This window comes from Lithobates pipiens, unplaced genomic scaffold (assembly GCF_037356315.1).
Source record: "Lithobates pipiens isolate NorthernLeopardFrog02 unplaced genomic scaffold, aLitPip1_a1.2 Scaffold_16, whole genome shotgun sequence".
Classification (NCBI taxonomy): domain Eukaryota; kingdom Metazoa; phylum Chordata; class Amphibia; order Anura; family Ranidae; genus Lithobates; species Lithobates pipiens.
In genome coordinates this window covers 550,212,765-550,232,717 of record NW_027507748.1, presented here as the reverse complement: position 1 = coordinate 550,232,717, position 19,953 = coordinate 550,212,765, and the positions used below count along the sequence as shown (strand labels likewise).

General features: G+C 45.2%; 1 protein-coding gene across 3 annotated transcripts in view; it reads left to right on the top strand.

The window, feature by feature from the left end:
* Positions 1-4,271: 4,271 nt before the first annotated feature.
* DGKA (diacylglycerol kinase alpha) overlaps positions 4,272-19,953 on the top strand; it is a 334,273-nt gene continuing 318,591 nt past the window's right edge. For all 3 annotated transcript variants that reach the window (XM_077483431.1, XM_077483430.1, XM_077483426.1), the window contains exon 1: positions 4,272-4,578. The gene's annotated coding sequence lies outside the window, so the exon portion shown is untranslated. The remainder of the gene's footprint in view (positions 4,579-19,953) is intronic.

Below are 19,953 nucleotides of genomic sequence, written 5' to 3'. Positions count from 1 at the left end.
CAGTGGAACCTTGGATTACGAGCATAATCCGTTCCAGGAGAATGCTTGTATTTCAAAGCACTCGCATATCAAAGCGGGTTTCACCATAGAAGTCAATGGAAACGAAGATAATTCGTTCCACATTGACTTCTGTTGCATGCAATACCGCATGTGGCCAGAGGTGGGGGGGGGGCGCCAGAAATAATCGGGGACAGCTCAGCTGAACTTGGAAAGCCTCGGAAACACTCAGGAACTGAATATTTCTGAGTGTTTCCGAGTATTTCCAAGTGATTCTAATTATTTCCAAATGGCTCTGAATGGTTCTAAGTGTCACCGGTGCCTGCCGCACCTCTGGCCAAATGTGGTACTGCACACCCTATTAGCTTGAACTCTGCTTCTGCCAAGTCAGAATAAAAAAAAAAAAGTTGCTCGTCTTTCAAAACGCTTGTTAACCTCGTTACTCATTAACCAAGGTTCCACTGTAGTCACACAAAAATCTGTTGCCATTCAGGAGCTGCGGGCCACTGTCGGGGGCAGGTTTGGCATCACGGGGGGGGGGGGCATGATATCAGAAAGAGCAGTTTGGCCACACCCACTATTTGCCGCAGCAAGCTGCATTACCACGCTGCTTGGGGCACCCAAAGGTGTCCCAGGTCTTTTATAATCCTATTGTGTATACTACGAAAACAAATGTGCCTTGTGCCGCTAAAGTGTTCGGGTTTGGCTTGAAGAAAAGGTGGCAACTCTACCCCCAAGGGAGACACAGCAGCGGCTCTTTCAGGGCGCTTTGCAGGCGCTATTTTTAGCACTGTAGCGCCTGTAAAGCACACACGGTTGGACTTTCCGACAACAAATCCATCTGATTTTTTCTGACGGATTTTGGCCCAAACTTGTCTAGCATACAGACGGTCACACAAAGTTGTTGGAAAATCCTATCGTTCTGAACGCGGTGATGTAGAACACGTACGACAGGGAATATAAATGGTCCAGTAGCCAATAGCTTTTGTCTCGTAATTTATTCTGAGCATGCGTGGCACTTTGTCCATCAGAATAGTCTACACACGATCGGAATTTAAACAATCGGATTTTGTTGTCGGAAAATTTGAGATCCAGCACTCAAACTTTGTGCGTTGGAAATTCAGACGGAAAAAGTCCAATGGAGCCCACACACGATCGGATTTTCCAACAACACGATCCGATCGCACATTCTCCATTGGAAAGTCTGACCGTGTGTACAGGGCATAACTGACACTTATGCCCCGTACACACGAGCGGACTTTTCGACATCCAAACTCCGACGGACTGAGTCCGGCGGACTATCCGATCGTGTGTGGGCTGCAACGGACTTTAGCGAAGCTAAAGTCTGACGGACTTTAGAAATGAAGCATGCTTTAAATTTTCCCGACGGAACTCCGCCGGACCCGGTCCCCTTTGAAAAATCCGCTCGTGTGTGTGCTACTCCGACGGACTAAAACCGACGCTAGGGCAGCTATTGGCTACTGTCTAGGAACTTCCTACATCGAATCCAGTCGTACGTCATCACGTTCGACTCCGTCGGAGTTTGGTGTGATGGTGTGTGGTCAAGTCCGTTCGGTCGAAAAGTCCGCCAGAACTCCGTCGGAACTCCGGCGGAACTCCGGCGGAACTCCTTTGGAGGTCTGTCAGACTTAATCCCTCTCGTGTGTACGGGGCATTAGGAAAGCTTTACGCTGCCCCACTGTGCTTTTGCTAAAGCGCAGCTAATCCACAGTTTTCTTGCGAGTTAGCAGCAATTTCCCATAGACCTCTATGAGGTCCTGTGGTTTTGGTTTCAAAAAGCACACCAAAACTCCTGCATGATACATCTTTGGTGTGCTTTCTGAAACCATGCCAAAACTGCAGGACCTCAAAGAAATCAATGGGAAAGAACAAATAATCTGCATTAAAACCAGGGGATAGCTGTACTTTAGAAAAAGCGCAGCGGTACTGCACCGAGGAGTGTGAAGCCTGCCTTACACTGCCACTAACTGAAACTAATACTTGCACCTACACTGACATTAACACTCCCTAAACTAGATCAAGTCCTCAGCTAGTTAATCTTTATTTTATTTTTTTTACAGACTTCTCTAGTGAGAAGGAAAAGATTTATTATGTCTTTTCCTTCTTGCTAGAGGAGTAGTCTGTTGTTTCTCCTCTTTACAGAGGAGGAACAGCATTGAGTAGACTGTAAAGTGAATGATCACTGTGATAGCCAATCAGAGGCTATTATGGTGATCCTTAATAGGAGACCTGGGTCTGTCACTGACAGCTGGGTTTCTGTGCTGGGATTGCTTATAGCAGTGACTTTCATTGCTATAAGCAAGCATTTTACTGAATGAAATCAATTCATTCAGTTTGTTTTGTTGTGGTTAGCTTTAATTGGCCATAGCTAATCACATGGTACAGCTGGTGCTGTGATTGGCTCTGTCTGTACCATGTGTTCACATTGACCAATCACAGCTAGCAACATGATTGTACACAATGGTTGACAGGAAAGTAAACCATCCATTGTTTACAACTGTCATATGATCTGCTTTGGTTGGTCCTAGCGGTCACATGGAGCGGCAGCAAGCTGGTACACTGATCAGTCATCGACACCAGCCAGTGACAGATCACGCTACAGCGCAGTCTGGAAGGACATCCACCCGGATTAACGAAAGTCTGTCCGGCCGTCATTTTGCTATACACTGGGTGGGAAATGGTTAAAGCGGATCTTCTCCCACCCCTCCATTTCGGTATTGTTTTTTATCAGATTGTGTGTTGTGCACATTTCAGATACTCACCCACCCAGTGGATCCAATGTTGTCCTCTTGTCTTCTGCCACCACCTGGTCCTGTTTGTGATGTCAAGAGGCCTACTGGATCTTCCGGGTTCAGCCATCACGTCTCCCGGTGATGCAGCACTAGGTACACCCCCCCCCCCCCCCTCCTCTTTTGTGAATAAAGGACTATGCCTTCTGAGATATCTTAATGAAGGGCTATGCCTCCTGAGATGTGTGAATGAAGGGCTATGCCTCCCAAGATATGTGAATAGAAGGCTATGCCTCCCGAGATATGTGAATGAAGGGCTATGTCTCCTGAGTAAGGATGAGCTCCGGCGTGTTTGCAGAGCCCGCCAGGAAGTCGGGGCTGCGCTAATCACAGGCAGTGGGACATTGTCCCGATGCGCTGCTGCAGAGAGCCGACTTTCTGGTGGGCTCTGCACGTGGACTGTGCGAACACGCCTGAACTCCTCATCCTTACTCCTGAGATCTGTGAATGAAGGGCTATGCCTCCCGAGATATGTGAATGAAGGTCTATGCCTCCTGAGATATGTGAATGAAGGGCTATGCCTCCTGAGATATGTGAATGAAGGTCTATGCCTCCTGAGTAGGGATGAGCTCAGGCGTGTTTGCATGCTCCACGTGCAGAGCCCGCCAGGAAGTTGGCGCAGCGCTGCGCTAATCACAGGCAGTGAGACATTGCCCCGATGCGCGGCTGCAGAGATTGGCAATGTCTCACTGCCTGTGATTAGCGCAGCGCTGCGCCGATCTTCCTGGCGGGCTCTGCATGTGGACCATACGAACACGCCTGAGCTCATCCCTACTCCTGAGATATGCGAATGAAGGGCTATGCCTCCTGAGATATGTGAATGCAGGGCTATGCCTCCTGAGATATGTGATGAGCATATCCCAGGAGGCACAGCTAGCACCGTGCTCGTCATTCGCCTAGGTGAAAGACGCATATGGGGGCGGAGCCACACATTTTCATGGAAAAAAGGTAAAAAGAAAACAACTGTATTAAAGTAGAGGAGGATGGATTGGAGAGAACTTTATTGTGAGAGTGAGGGTGATATCAATGAGGACAATAACATCTATAAACCAAGACAGAGCCTCCCTATGCTGCTGGTTGATCTTATGTGTATTGGTTGGTACTCGCAGTACATGTCCTATCCTGATAGAAACTCATACATCCTCCACATCCAAGGACTGGAGAGCTGATATATAGGACATGTTTGTTGTTGGGTTTGGACATCCTTGGTCTCCTCTATACACAGACACATTGGGAATATGATGTTGCACTCCTTGCAAACATTTCATTGTAGAGTGTGTGTGGAGAGCCCAGCAGACAACATCCAGTGTGTATGTATGAGAGGGAGAGGATTCCCTGTCAGTGTGTATGTATGAGAGGGAGAGGATTCCCTGTTAGTATGTGCTCAGCCTCCTCTTCCTGGAGAGTACAAAGATCATTGTTAGGAGCAGGGAGTCCTCACAACCTCCCCTATGTCATGCGTGTGTCTGGGGGAGAGGCGGCTTCTCTGTGAGGGTGTGATCAGACTGAAGACTCTGAGTAAAAGCTGCTAATCTCCTCACAACCTCTCACTACTCTGCACTGCACTCACTATTCACACTCTGCTGAAGTTTCACTTCCTGGCTCTGCTGCTTTTTTCTTACATTTATACTTTTATTCACCGCCCCTTCTTTCTGACTCTGTTTTTTCTCTTTCTTTTGTTTTGTTGCCACATCCTGTCTGCAAAGAGAGAAGACAGAAGAAAGAGAGAGAAAGAGAAGACAGGAGAGGAGCAGGAGTGCTGAGCATGCAGGTGAGAGGAGTGTGTACTCTACTGAGCATTGTGTATATGGTGTGTACTGTACTGAGCATTATGTATATAGTGTGTACTGAGAATTATGTATATAGTGTGTACTGAGCATTGTGTATATAGTGTGTACTGTACTGATCATTATGTATATAGTGTGTACTGTACTGAGCATTGTGTATATAGTGTGTACTCTACTGAGCATAATGTATACAGGGTGTACTGAGAATTGTGTATATAGTGTGTACTGTACTGAGCATTGTGTATATGGGGTGTAGTGTACTGAGCATTGTGTATATAGGGTGTACTGTACTGAGCAATATGTATATGGGGTGTACTGTACTGAGCATTGTGTATATAGTGTGTACTGTACTGAGCATTGTGTATATAGTGTGTACTGTACTGAGCATTGTGTATATGGGGTGTACTGTACTGAGCATTGTGTATATAGTGTGTACTGTACTGAGCATTGTGTGTACTGAGCATTGTGTATATGGGGTGTACTGTACTGAGCATTGTGTGTACTGTACTGAGCATTGTGTATATGGTGTTTACTGTAATTGAGCATTGTGTATATGGTGTATACTGTACTGAGCATTGTGTGTACTGTACTGAGCATTGTGTATATGGTGTGTACTGTAATTGAGCATTGTGTATATGGTGTGTACTGTGAGCATTGTGTATATGGTGTGTACTGTACTGAGCATTGTGTATATAGTGTGTACTGAGCATTGTGTATATGGTGTGTACTGTATTGAGCATTGTGTGTACTGTACTGAGCATTGTGTATATGGGGTGTACTGTAAATGAGCATTGTGTATATGGGGTGTACTGTAATTGAGCATTGTGTATATGGTGTGTACTGTACTGAGCATTGTGTATATGGTGTGTACTGTACTGAGCATTGTGTATATGGTGTGTACTGTACAGAGCATTGTGTGCACTGTACGGAGCATTGTGTATATGGTGTATACTTTACTGAGCATTGTGTATATGGTGTGTACTGTACTGAGCATTGTGTGTACTGTACTGAGCATTGTGTATATGGGGTGTACTGTAAATGAGCATTGTGTATATGGTGTGTACTGTAATTGAGCATTGTGTATATGGTGTGTACTGTAATTAAACATTGTGTATATGGTGTGTACTGTACTGAGCATTGTGTATATAGTGTGTACTGTACTGAGCATTGTGTGCACTGTACGGAGCATTGTGTATATGGTGTGTACTGTACTGAGCATTGTGTATATTGTGTGTACTGTACTGAGCATTTTGTATGTGGTGTGTACTATGCTCAGCATTGTGTCACCTCTTGCTATGTAGAGGAGTGTGTACTGTGCTCGGTATTGTGTCACCACCTGATAGAGCTGCACCATTCTGGCCAAAAATGATAATAATTTATTTGTTTAGAATGAGGATCACGATTCTCGTGGTGTAACATCATCTTTCACATTATACAAAAAAATTGGGCTAACATTACTGTTTAATTTTTTATAAATTCATTAAAAGAATTATTTTTTCCAAAAACAAATGCGTTTGAAAGACCGCTGTGCAAATACAATGTGACATAAAATATTGCAACAACCACCATTTCATTCTCTAGGCTAGAGTCTCTGCTAATATATATATATATATACATATATATATATATATATATATATATATAAAATAAATGGGGGTTATTTACGAAAGGCAAATCCACTTCAATTGCACTGCAATGCACTTGGAAGTGCAGTCGCTGTAAATCTAAGGGATAGATCTGAAACGAGGGGAAGCTCTGCTGATTTTATCATCCAATCACATGCAAGCTAAAATGCTGTTTTTTATTCTCCTTGCATGCCCCCCCTTGGATCTACAGCGACTTTACTTCCAAGTGCACTTGCAGTGCAAAGTGCATTTCCCTTTAGTAAATAACCCTCATAATGTGTTTGGTGGTTCTAAGTAATTTTCTAGCACAAAATACCGATTTTAACTTTGTAAGAAACAAGTGTCAGAAAAAGGTTTAGTCTTTAAGTGGTTAAACTGCCCTCATCTACAGAGGGAAGTTCATTCCTTTTGATGTAAAAGTGTTGCGATGTTTATAGTTCTCTCCTGCTAAGCAATGTTGTCATAAACTTGGCAGGCTGCCTTTTTTTGTGTACAGCTGTGAGCAGAGAACACTCTACATTGAATCAGGAAAATGCTGTGTTAAGATCGCATGCAGGGGTGGGGGGTGGGGGGTCGGAATCGCAATCTCGATTCTTTAACGATTAATCGTGCAGCTCTACTTTCTGACTTGGAAGTGTAGCATGTAAAAAAGATTTGGCATAGTAGATTTGTGTGAATTGTGTCCTGGGATGTTTTTTCGGGGGTGGGGGTGGGGGGGGATTGTTGCTCTCTCCCTGGCAGAGCAGTTGTATGTATTTGTGCCTCCATTGCAGTCATCTGATTATATGGGGCCATTGATAAAGTGCTCCAGAATGGCAGTGCACATATCAGTCCTGGCATCTGATCTCTTTCACAATGTACTGTATTGACTGAGGGGCTTATCATTGCAGTCCTGAACCTGTGCATGGTGTCACTAACCTGAAAAACAAAAGATAATACGGCGCACACTGAATATGACTAGTAAACAAACTCGTATAGTGTTGAATGGGAATGAACATAGAGTATAAATAGTATTAATGACCACAATGGGCTGTTACAGTCAGTAATGTCCATGAAGTATAAGGTAAAATAATAAAAATAGTTAAAATAATTAATTTTAAAATAATTAAAAAGAAACTGTCCATAGGGGGCTGCCAGTTCCGAGTAGAAATGTAAAGAGTGCTCTGAGAAAGACAAATTGAAGAGGAACGGCGCCTTCTAAGTGCAGTAAAACGGTAAATTTTAATAAAATTGAAAAAATCAATACACTCATAAAAGTGGTTCATAGATGGGCATTGTAATAATTTCAGCATCCGCTAGTCGCCGTCAGAGAGGAGAGGCCCTCAGCTGTAAATCCGGCAGAAGGATAGATGATGTGGATGGTCCCAGGCCCGGAAACACAGCTGGATACGATGTTTCCGGTGGTCGTGGAGCGCAAACACTTGGCACCAGCACTGGCGGGGATCGGCGTCACTTCCTGGTTAGCGGGGAGGAGCTTACGTTCAGCTAAAGCCTGAAGAAGAGACGCGCATGTCCCGAACGCAAGCTCCACCGGGTCAGCAGTGCGGCAGGCGGCGTGATTGAAGATGGATCTACTTTGTGGAAATGATTATTTTTTTTAGGTGTGTGTGTGGTTTTAGTTTTTAAAAAAGGAATTATCAAAGGCTGGTGCACTGTGTTTACTCACTTTTAGGTGAATGGGTAGGGGTACTATGTACATCATACTCATTCACATGAGGGGGGCGGGCCGGGATCTTGGGGTCCAGATTCTGATAAGCCCCCTGCCGGCAGACCCCCACAGCCACCGGACCCCCACAGCCACCGTTTAGGGTTGTGGGGAAGAGGCCCTTGTCCCCATCAACATGTTGAGGGCATGTGGCCTGGTATTGTTCAGGAGGATCAGCTTCACCCTTTCCTGACCTGCCGGGCTGCATGCTTGGATAAGGCCTGGTATGTATTTTGAGGGGGACCCCATGCCGTTTTTTTCAAATTTTTATTGTCTGCATTCTTTTTTTTTTTTTACATTCTGCTGTCAGTGGGGACAGTGTTTTGTATTGCGTAATATATTGTGTGTATTGTACAAACTGGCTCTGAGTTCCCAAAAAATTTCCAATCTAGATGATTGGTGTTTTGATGGGCTGTGGTTTTTGGCACTACTTAGAAACGTGCTAAAATCACTAATATTAGATGATGTAATGCCTTTCAGCATCGAAATGCTTCCCCCAGGCTGCATATTGTGGGTACTGGATGGAGCAGAACATTCATCATCACTGTAACTTCTCCTATGTAGCTCTAGTTATAAACTGGCCGAGCAATACAAAATAAAGGGGACTGCAGAATCAGAACATCAGTAAGGTGTACATTCATCGTGATGCAGTAGAAAACTACGCGATTCATCTTCCTGCATTCACTTTAGCCATCTGTGTTTTAGTGGATCTGAATGCAGAAAGTTGTAGCCATATTGGTGCACTTCTAATGTAATAGGTAATCATTTTTGTTGTTGTTGTTTGATGCACATTGTATCACAGGAACTGGTATTGTGGTGATATTGAAGTTTATTGAGAATGCCATAAAGGATTCCACCATTGTTGTTAAGCCATCCCTCCCAACTGTCCCTGATTTCGAGGGACTGTCCCTGATTTGGAGCAATGTTCCTCCTCATTTGTCCCTCATGTTGGTCTGATCTATATAGATATATATAAAATGCACCTTTTTTCTATCAAAAAGTGTTTTCCAGTGCTAAACCTTTCATCTGAATTCTAAATTGCTGCATTTGTAAATTCCAAAAGGATTAGTAGCAGTAAAAACGCACTTATGGGTTTAACCAATCTTCTTATTTTTTTTGTACAATTCTCCTTTAAGGGGGCGTGGCAAGGGGTGTGTCCTATGCCTGCATACTTTTGCTGATAGGTGTCCCATCTCAAAAAGTTGGGAGGTATGGTTAAGTTATTGAATTGTAAGGGCCGGTTCACACAGCGGGCGATGCGAGGTGACACTACTCGCCTCGCCTCGCTCCCACCCCCCCCCCCCCCCCCGTTCTGTACAATGGAACCGTTCTGAGAGGAGCGACTCGAGTCGCTCCGACTCAGAAAAAAGGTTCCTGTACTACTTCTGGGCGACTTCGGGGGCGACTTGCATTGACTTCTATACAGAAGTCCTCTGCAAGTCGCCGCTGAGGTCGCCGCAGGTCGCGGCGAGGCAAGTCGGAGACGCCTCGCCGCGCCTGCAGTGTGAACCGGCCCTAAGGACTTTTTGGTTTTGATATTAGCGCACTTGTAGCAGCACAGTTAAAGTGGTGTTGCCACCCAAAAAACAAAACAAAAAAAAGCTCAAAATTCATAAAAAAAATAAATAAATAATAATAATTGGAAAATAATTTTTTTTACTCACCTCTAAATGCCTGTTGTTAGGGGGTCCCTTGTAGTCTGCCTTCTTCAATGCCCGGGCTGGTGACATCACTTCCCCCTCGTGCCGCACAATCATCTGGGACCTGTCACGTATCCCAGATGACTGTGCGGCGTATCACGGGCGCCCGGCGCCGCTCACGCATGCACAGTGGGTGCCCGGCTGTGAAGCCACAGCCAGGTGCCCACAGTAAGAATGCTGGCGCTGCGACTGGAGCGGGGAACGAGGGGGGGGGGGGCTTCGTTTCCTGCATCGCTGGACCCTGGGACAGGTAAGTGGCTGATTATTAAAAGTCAGCAGCTGCAGTATTTGTAGCTGCTGACTTTAATTTTTTTTTTTTTAGGGGGCACCCCACTTTATGTACTGTTTGTAATTTTATTTTATTTTTTTACATTTTAGGGGGTATACTATAATGTGTTAGTTGCTCTTCCCTTGCCACACTGTGAGCAGCCACTGTACAATCACATTGCATGGCTAAGCTTTTGATTGTATCAGAATATTTTATTGCTAGTCCTATTACTCCGTGTTAATAAAGAGATTTTCTTTCTCAGGGGGTTAGCGTCTTGAGAAACTCCCACAATTTGTTGGGTAGATTGGGTAAGATAAAAATGTCTTTCTATGATGTTATTGGACTTGCAGTTGCTCTTTATTATCTCAGTAAGTGTGAGAGATCACTTGACAAGCACATTGCAGGCCTAGACTTTAATTATATAACCTCTTCAGAAACAGATTCATCCATTGCTGGTGTATTATTACTTCTGCAAATGCTAATGAAACATTTTCTCTCTCGGGAGTGTCCGTATCCTGTGAAATGATTTCTGATCGTGTAGTAGACGGGAGATTTTTGATTGTAATCTTGTAGAATTGCCGCTTGTGTTCACCTGAGACTGTTGGGTGTTTAAAGGTGAATATCGGTGAGAATAAAATTGAACTCCAGCCTTACTTTCAGTCTTGCACAGATGTACTCCCTTCTCCTTTAGGCTTCATTTACTCTACTACAGAATTTTAAATCGCGGGCAGATTTGCCACAGATCTGCCCGCAATTTGACAGCACCAAGGTGTGAATGACAAAATGCAGGACTTGCGTTCAAGGTGGGATTCATTTGAATGTTGCCTCCAATGACGATGCAGGTCTGCCGCGATTGTCGTGCTGCAATTACGGCAACCTGCATCGCAGGATGCAGGTTATCCAAAAATAGTTCAGTTGCTACTTTTGGGCGTCATGCAGCGCGATTTATCACGCGACAATCGCGGCAGACCCGTACGGCGATTTGTGGTGTCATTCATATGAATGGCATCTCGAATGCGAGTCCTGTGTTTTGTAATTCATACCTCGCCCCTGTCAGATAGTAGCCAGATCCGCTGCAAATTTGCAGCGATTCAAAACTCTGTAGTGTGAATGAAGCCTAAGTGCCGGTTCACACCACCGCGGTGTGGGAACAAATGCAATTCCAGTACTGAGTTCCCGCATGGCATAGGACTCGCAGGCAGTTCAGACTGCCCTATGCAAACCGCTGCGGGTGTCAATACAAAGTTAATGACACTCCCAGATCGATTCACATATCACAGTGCGACTTTGAATTGGGACAGGAATCACATGGCATGGGTGTGAAAAAAAAAAAGGGTCCTGCACGATTTAAGTACAAATGCAATGCAGATTCAGCCACACAATCTATATGGTTGTATTCACCTCACACAGACATGTGATCTGCACAGCAGTGCGGTGCGAATCATATGCAATGTCTGGAATGGCGGATGTGCACCATCCCCAGTCGTATACCCTTTTCCTTCCCAGTGTGACTGTCTCTGGCCTGCTATTTCATTCATAGAATTTCAGTTGTTTAGCCACCTATGCTCCAGAAGGTTTTACCCCCTTCATGATCAGGCTGGTTTTTCTTTTTTTGCTGTTTGGCACTGTGCTGCAGGGATAATAAATAGAGATCATTCCCTCTGTACAGAGGCTCTGGGCTGCGATTTTAAACACCCGATCAGCAGGTCCCAGCCATGAATCATTGGCCGCGACTTGCTGATAAACTCCCCCTGGGTACAGACACGATAGAGGGCCACACATGCGCATGCCCTAAACCCGAAATCAGGCAGTGACGTACCAGTACATTGCTTTTCTGCACAGGCCACCCGTCCGCAGTACATTGTGGGTGGGCAGTCCGGGATTAGTTACTGATGATCATTGATTTATCATATGTGGGTTTTACCTAAGGTGGTCTGCATGCAAATACAATCTGCCCAAGAACACCCGCTCCTCTAGATTGACAGAGACCCATTGAGTCATTTTGATATTTGCTCAACTCATACTAAGAGTCAGACCACTGCTATCAGGGTTGATGCCTCTTGCGAGGAGTACTAAGGCAGTGTGCTGTGATGTTTTTCAGCTATGTTGATACATTTTCAGTCTTCTACAGGCTGGACTAAGCTGTGCTGTAGCCGAGGTGAAGGATCTGACTGTGTGGTCTGGTAGGGGTAGATTCACAAGACTGGCTGAATGGAATTACAAATCCTTTGAGATGTAAAACCGTTTGTGTGTATTTATGCCATTGCTGTGGTCCTGGACAGGTTTTTGCTCACCTTCTCCCGAGTAGGGAGTTCTCACCCTGTTCTCACACAAGCAGTGTTTGCAGAGCATATTGATGATTGCCAGCAAAACCAATACACTGAATTATTCATGCTTCAAAAATGAGCCTCTGGTGAGAGAACTGGAAATGATGCCACAATGGCAACAACTCCAGGAAAGATTTTGTGCATGCATCCAAATGCTAGGTAAAAGAATGATGCTTCTTAAAGGGAGATTGCTGAACTCCAGGTATAGATATTATCACATAGTTAGAGCAGACCAATGTAAGTACTGTATGTAAATGCCATACCTGTGGGATCACTATAGAAGTCACCACTACTACAGTGGCCACTGCTGTCTTCAAGGTCCCATGTCAAGAGGGTGTTCATAGACACACAGAACACAGCTCAGCCCCACTCCCTCCTCATTGGCTGTAACTGACAGCAGCAGGAGCCCATGGCATTTTTCCTGCTGTCTCTGAGCCAGTGAGGAGAGAGAGAGAGCCGAGGGAGCCTTGTTCTCATGCATAGCGCTGGATTGAAGTCAGGCTCGGGTACTTATAAGGGGGAGCTGGGGCAGGCTGCACAGAATGCCTTAAAGTGGCTGTTAAGCCACTCTGCCCACTTTATACAGTCATCCCTGTTTTCTAATGCTAGGTGCCTCTGTGTACACACTTTTAAAAAGAAAAGCTGTCTATACCTTATTTCCAAGTGCCACTTGGCACTCACGTAACCAGCCGCCTCTCACCCTCTGTTGATCCGACAGCTGCAGGGGGAGGGGCCAATAATCTCCTGGAGGAGGAGAGAGGCGGCCGGTCACGTGAGCAGCGCTTGAAAGTAAGGTATAGACTGCATTTTATAAGTCTTGATGAAGAAGAGGATTATGTAAAAAAGTTAGTTATTTGAGCAGAAGGAGAGGAGAGGCAAACGCTCACTATCTGACAGAGAGGGAGGGGAAGAGGATGGGGGAGAGTAGAGAGTAGAGAGTAGAGAGTAGAGAGGAGAGCTGCGGGTGACGAAAGCACGTAAACTGACCACTCTGTCGGGGCTCAGCAGACATGATAAACTGTGGTCAGTTTACAGGGGGACAGCAGAACCAGGCAGGATCAGCCAGGTATTTCAGGTGATACAGGGGCCAAATTAGAAAGCACAAGCACTGTGCTGTTATTCATGCTTTAGCCCAGGTTCACACTGAGTTGCGGGAATGATGCCGTGCGAGTTCAGCTGAATTTGCACAATTTCACGCCCGCATGTCAGTCCCGATTTCAGCAGCGATTTCAGACATTCGTGCGGGTTTCTGCACAGATGTCAATGGAAATCGCAAGCTGGAATTGCAAAAAGTAGTACAGAAACCACTTTTTGAAATCGGTGCAGCGCTGCAATTGCGATTAGAACGGTGCTATTGCCGCTAATTTGACATGTAAAATTGCATGTCAAATCGCACCAGTGTGGACCAGGGTTTAAAGAAGCAGGATCCTTCTTTTTTTTTTTTTTGGTGTTTTTTGTTTTTAGGCTCGGTTCACACAGGGGGCGATGCGAGGCGACACGACTTGCCTCGCCGCGACCTGCCGCGACCTCAGCGGCGACTTGCAAATGACTTCTGTATAGAAGTCAATGCAAGTCGCCCCGAGGTCGCCTAAAAAGTAGTACAGGAACCTTTTTTCTAAGTCGGAGCGACTCGAGTCGCTCCTCTTAGAACGGTTCCGTAGTACAGAACGGGGGCGACTTGTCAGGTCGCGGCGAGGCAAGTCGTGTCGCCTCGCATCGCCCCCTGTGTGAACGGAGCCTAACAAATACTTTTAAAGTAAAATAATAAATAAATAAAAGCCTTCTGACCAAATTAAACTTGTGTTGTACCAATTTCCTGGGCATCACGTAATTGTTCTGATATCTTGCTGGTTTTGCCCTGTTAATATCCTTATTTTATAAAAGGTAAACTTCCTGGGCATGTGGGTAGGAGATATCCTATGAGCTAACAAAAGATTATACCTGTTTTATTATTAATGATCTGTCATTATTGACAAAGCGGGTATTTATATAAATGAATCTTTTCACAATGGATTATGTGTGCAGCGTTATAGAAATATAAAAAATACTAAAGGAAACTTGTACTAACCATGGGCAATTTAAATTGTGAATATGATGAGACTATCTATAAGCAGAAGTTGCCATAAGGAAATGCAAGGGGGCTGGCAGGATCACCAGGGATGTCACACAAAGGAAGCAATACAAAGACAACAGGAGACTTTTTAATACAAATTCATGATACAGCTGGCACAGATCAAGAATATGAAATGTTGAGGGTAACATACACATTAAAGGAATTTATAACACTTTGGATACAAGTCAGATATTTATTTAGAAATAGATAAACTGTTTTCTGAGCAGCTCCAATCACCATTCTGTTTTTAATAGCTAAAATTGAAGAAACATAGACAAGCTGTTCCTACAAGTTACTGGTAGACTAGAAGAGTCTCCAAGTATTAGAAACATTATCCAAAAAAAAAAAAAAAAAACCAGGAGAACATCTGTCATGTGTGAGCACAAGCAATAAAAGCTACATGGAATATCACCAGCAATATTGAGGCTGGGTTCACACCTATAGCGAATTGGATGCGGTTTTCCTCCGCATCTAATTTGCATGACAGGAGCCACTTCACACATCTTCTGGGCAGCTGTGGAGAGTAGTGATGGACGAACTTCCGACGGGACGTTTCGCGAAAGCGAAATGCGAACGGACCCAAACGTTCGCGAAACCGAACGTTCGCCGCGGGCCCCATTGACTTCAATGGGAGGCGAACTTTGCAAACCTTTATGTCGAATTTGCGGCCACGTGGTAATTATTAGGGGGTAAAACGTAGTCCCACCATCTGGACAATGACATAATACATGTATGAGGTGAATTTGGGATCGATAACTACAAGCATTTTTATTTTATTTGGGAAATTGTTCTAACAATTCAGGACTATGGAGCTAATGAAGGCAATGGAGGAGAGGGAAGGTCAGGGACCAGGGTAGGCAAAGAAGAGGGTGCAGGAGATGATCACCAGCAGCGTGACATACCGGAATGACACATGCACCGTGATAGAGGCATCTGACAGCAGCACCGTAATACAGAGCACTGACAGCAGCACCGTGACATACAGCGCTGACAGCAGCACCGTGACATACAGCGCTGACAGCAGCACCGTGACATACAGCGCTGACAGCAGCACCGTGACATACAGCGCTGACAGCAGCACCGTGACATACAGCGCTGACAGCAGCACCGTGACATACAGCGCTGACAGCAGCACCGTGACATACAGCACTGACAGCAGCACCGTAAGCAGCCCCAGGAGGAAGTCAGCACAGCACAGGGATGGTGTGATCCCCTCATAATAAGAACCCCCAGGAGGAAGTCAGCACAGCACAGGGATAGTGTGATCCCTTCATAATAAGAACCCCCAGGAGGAAGTCAGCACAGCACAGGGATATCATAAGCAGCCCCAGTAGAAATATGACACCGCTCAACCTCTTCAAAGAGGAGGGTAGGGGCATATAGTACGGTGTGCTTTTTTGGGTCAAGGAAGTGAGCAGACTGTACGTCAGTCCCTATACCGCTGAAGGACTGCTGCAGTATAGGGCAGCGGTCAGCAGTGGTGCACGTCAACCCTATCTATTGTGGACCTATAGCGGTCCTTACAGAACAGCAGACTGTACCGCACTCAAGCCTATGTACCGTAGCACCCTATACCAAGTTACCAGTCCTTATAAGAACTTTTGTGGACCAAGCAGGTTGTGTATTAGTGTTTAGCAGACTGTACGTCAGTCCCTATACCGCTGAAGGACTGCTGCAGTATAGGGCAGCGGTCAGCAGTGGTGCACGTCAACCCTATCTATTGTGGACCGATAGCGGTCCTTACAGAACAGCAGACTGTACCGCACTCAAGCCTATGTACCGTAGCACCCTATACCAAGTTACCAGTCCTTATAAGAACTTTTGTGGACCAAGCAGGTTGTGTATTAGTGTTTAGCAGACTGTACGTCAGTCCCTATACCGCTGAAGGACTGCTGCAGTATAGGGCAGCGGTCAGCAGTGGTGCACGTCAACCCTATCTATTGTGGACCGATAGCGGTCCTTACAGAACAGCAGACTGTACCGCACTCAAGCCTATGTACCGTAGCACCCTATACCAAGTTACCAGTCCTTATAAGAACTTTTGTGGACCAAGCAGGTTGTGTATTAGTGTTTAGCAGACTGTACGTCAGTCCCTATACCGCTGAAGGACTGCTGCAGTATAGGGCAGCGGTCAGCAGTGGTGCACGTCAACCCTATCTATTGTGGACCGATAGCGGTCCTTACAGAACAGCAGACTGTACCGCACTCAAGCCTATGTACCGTAGCACCCTATACCAAGTTACCAGTCCTTATAAGAACTTTTGTGGACCAAGCAGGTTGTGTATTAGTGTTTAGCAGACTGTACGTCAGTCCCTATACCGCTGAAGGACTGCTGCAGTATAGGGCAGCGGTCAGCAGTGGTGCACGTCAACCCTATCTATTGTGGACCGATAGCGGTCCTTACAGAACAGCAGACTGTACCGCACTCAAGCCTATGTACCGTAGCACCCTATACCAAGTTACCAGTCCTTATAAGAACTTTTGTGGAACAAGCAGGTTGTGTGTTAGTGATTAGCAGACTGTACGTCAGTCCCTATACCGCTGAAGGACTGCTGCAGTATAGGGCAGCGGTCAGCAGTGGTGCACGTCAACCCTATCTATTGTGGACCGATAGCGGTCCTTACAGAACAGCAGACTGTACCGCACTCAAGCCTATGTACCGTAGCACCCTATACCAAGTTACCAGTCCTTATAAGAACTTTTGTGGAACAAGCAGGTTGTGTGTTAGTGATTAGCAGACTGTACGTCAGTCCCTATACCGCTGAAGGACTGCTGCAGTATAGGGCAGCGGTCAGCAGTGGTGCACGTCAACCCTATCTATTGTGGACCGATAGCGGTCCTTACAGAACAGCAGACTGTACCGCACTCAAGCCTATGTACCGTAGCACCCTATACCAAGTTACCAGTCCTTATAAGAACTTTTGTGGAACAAGTGAGTTGTGAATGTTTAGCAGACTGCAGCAGAAGGGCAGCAGTCAAGTATAATATCCTTTCTATATTTGGAAGAAAGAATATTATACATGTACAAGCCTATTACTGTACCACTGATACCAGTCCTGAAAAGAACCTTTGTGGAACTAATAATAACAGCAAGTCTTTAAAATTACCCTCACTGCCTGACAACACTGCTTCCTTCCTGTCCCTATACAAATTGGCAAAAAAAGAGAACGATTAGTGGTTACTGGAACAGCTCTTTTGTGGACCTTGATAGTAACAGCTAATGATGATGATGATGATGATGATGATGAAAGACTAATCTGGCTGTCCCTGTAGCATACACCGTCCTTTCCCTTTCTCTAAACTAACAAAAGACACTCAGGCTGCTGCAAGAATCAGCAGCACAGCAAACCTATCAACACCTAACACCTATACCAGTCCTGAAAAGAACTTTTGTGTACCAAATAGCTAGTGGTTTATCTCTCCCTACTCCACACAGGAACCTGTCCCTATCTTAACAGAAGAAAGAATGTAAAATGGCCACCGGATCGGGTGTATTTATAGGTTAGGGGGAATGTCCAAGTGTCCATGTGCTGTCATGTCTCAATTGGCTGTCCTGTATCACATGATAAACGTGTCACCAAAGGTTAAAGTTCTTGTATACATTAAACACGTAAGTCCGCCGCGGCGAACGACGGAAAAAGGCGTTCGAACGTGCGGACCGCGAATGTCGGAAATTCGCCGCGAAACGACCGCCGGGCGAAACGTTCGTCCATCACTAGTGGAGAGCATTGCACAGGGACCTTATGTGTATTTGGCTCCGTTTCAGGTTCAAATTCAGCCACATATTCAGGCCTGATGAATCCTGCTGTGAGCCGCTCTGCACAATAGTGTGAACCCAAAGATGGGGGGAATTTCAGACTCTGAATGAGGCACATGAATGGAAAATAGTTGGATCCAAAATAAGGTTTTGTTAAGATTGCTCATCATATAACACATACACAAATAATAAGTTTGATGGTCATCATAACCAAAAACCCAATATGGGATGATAAGTTGCAAGAGTATCAACATGGAAAATGGTGATAAGAACATCTTTTGGCCATATGCTCCATGTGGAAAAAAAAGGGTTAACAGCGACATCGTATGTAAAAACATGTATGCATCATAAATGGCCTTTTTACTGCATGCGTTTCAGGGATTACAGTGGTGTGAAAAAGTGTTTGCCCCCTTCCTCATTTCCTGTTCCTTTGCATGTTTGTCACACTTAAGTGTTTTGGAACATCAAACCAATTTAAAAAATAGTCAAGGACAACACAAGTAAACACAAAATGCAATTTGTAAATGAAGGTGTTTATTATTAAAGGTGAAAAAAAATCCAAACCATCATGGCCCTGTGTGAAAAAGTGATTGCCCCCCTTGTTAAAACATACTATAACTGTGGTTGTCCACACCTGAGTTCAATTTCTCTAGCCACACCCAGGCCTGATTATTGCCACACCTGTTCACAATCAAGGCATCACTTAAATAGGAGCTGCTTGACAAAGTAAGGTCCACCAGAAGATCCTTAAAAGCTACACATCATGCCGAGACCCAAAGAAATTCAGGAACAATTGAGAAAGAAAGTAATTGAGATCTATCAGTCTGGAAAGGGTTATAAAGCCATTTCCAAAGCTTTGGGAATCCAGCGAACCACAGTGAGAGCCATTATCCACAAATGGCGAAGACATGGAACAGTGGTGAACCTTCCCAGGAGTGGCCGGCCGCCCAAAATTACCCCAAGAGCGCAGCGACGACTCATCCAAGAGGTCACAAAAGACCCCACAACAATGTCCAAGGAACTGCAGGCCTCACTTGCCTCAGTTAAGGTCAGCGTTCATGCCTCCACCATCAGGAAAAGACTGGGCAAAAATGGCCTGCATGGCAGAGTTCCAAGGAGAAAACCACTGCTGAGCAAAAAGAACATCAAAGCTCGTCTCAATTTCTCCACAACACATCTTGATGATCCCCAAGACTTTTGGGACAACATTCTGTGGACCGATGAGACAAAAGTGGAACTCTTTGGAAGGTGTGTGTCCAAGTATATCTGGCGTAGAAGGAACACTGCATTTCATAAAAAGAACATTATACCAACAGTAAAATATGGTGGTGGTAGTGTGATGGTCTGGGGCTGTTTTGCTGCTTCAGGACCTGGAAGACTTGCCGTGATAAAAGGAACTATGAATTCTGCTGTCTACCAAGAGATCCTGAAGGAGAATGTCCGACCATCTGTTCGTGTAATCAAGCTGAAACGAACTTGGGTTCTGCAACAGGACAATGATCCTAAACACACCAGCAAGTCCACCACCGAATGGCTGAAGAAAAACAAAATGAAGACGTTGGAGTGGCCTAGCCAAAGTCCTGACCTGAATCCTATTGAGATGTTGTGGTATGACCTTAAAAAGGCAGTTCATGCTCGAAAACCCTCTAATGTAACTGAATTAGGACAATTCTGCAAAGATGAGTGGGCCAAAATTCCTCCAGGACACTGTAAAAGCCTCATTGCACGTTATCGCAAACGCTTGGTTGCAGTTGTTGCTGCTAAGGGTGGCCCAACCAGTTATTAGGTTTAGGGGGCAATCACTTTTTCACACAGGGCCATGATGGTTTGGATTTTTTTTCACCTTTAATAATAAACACCTTCA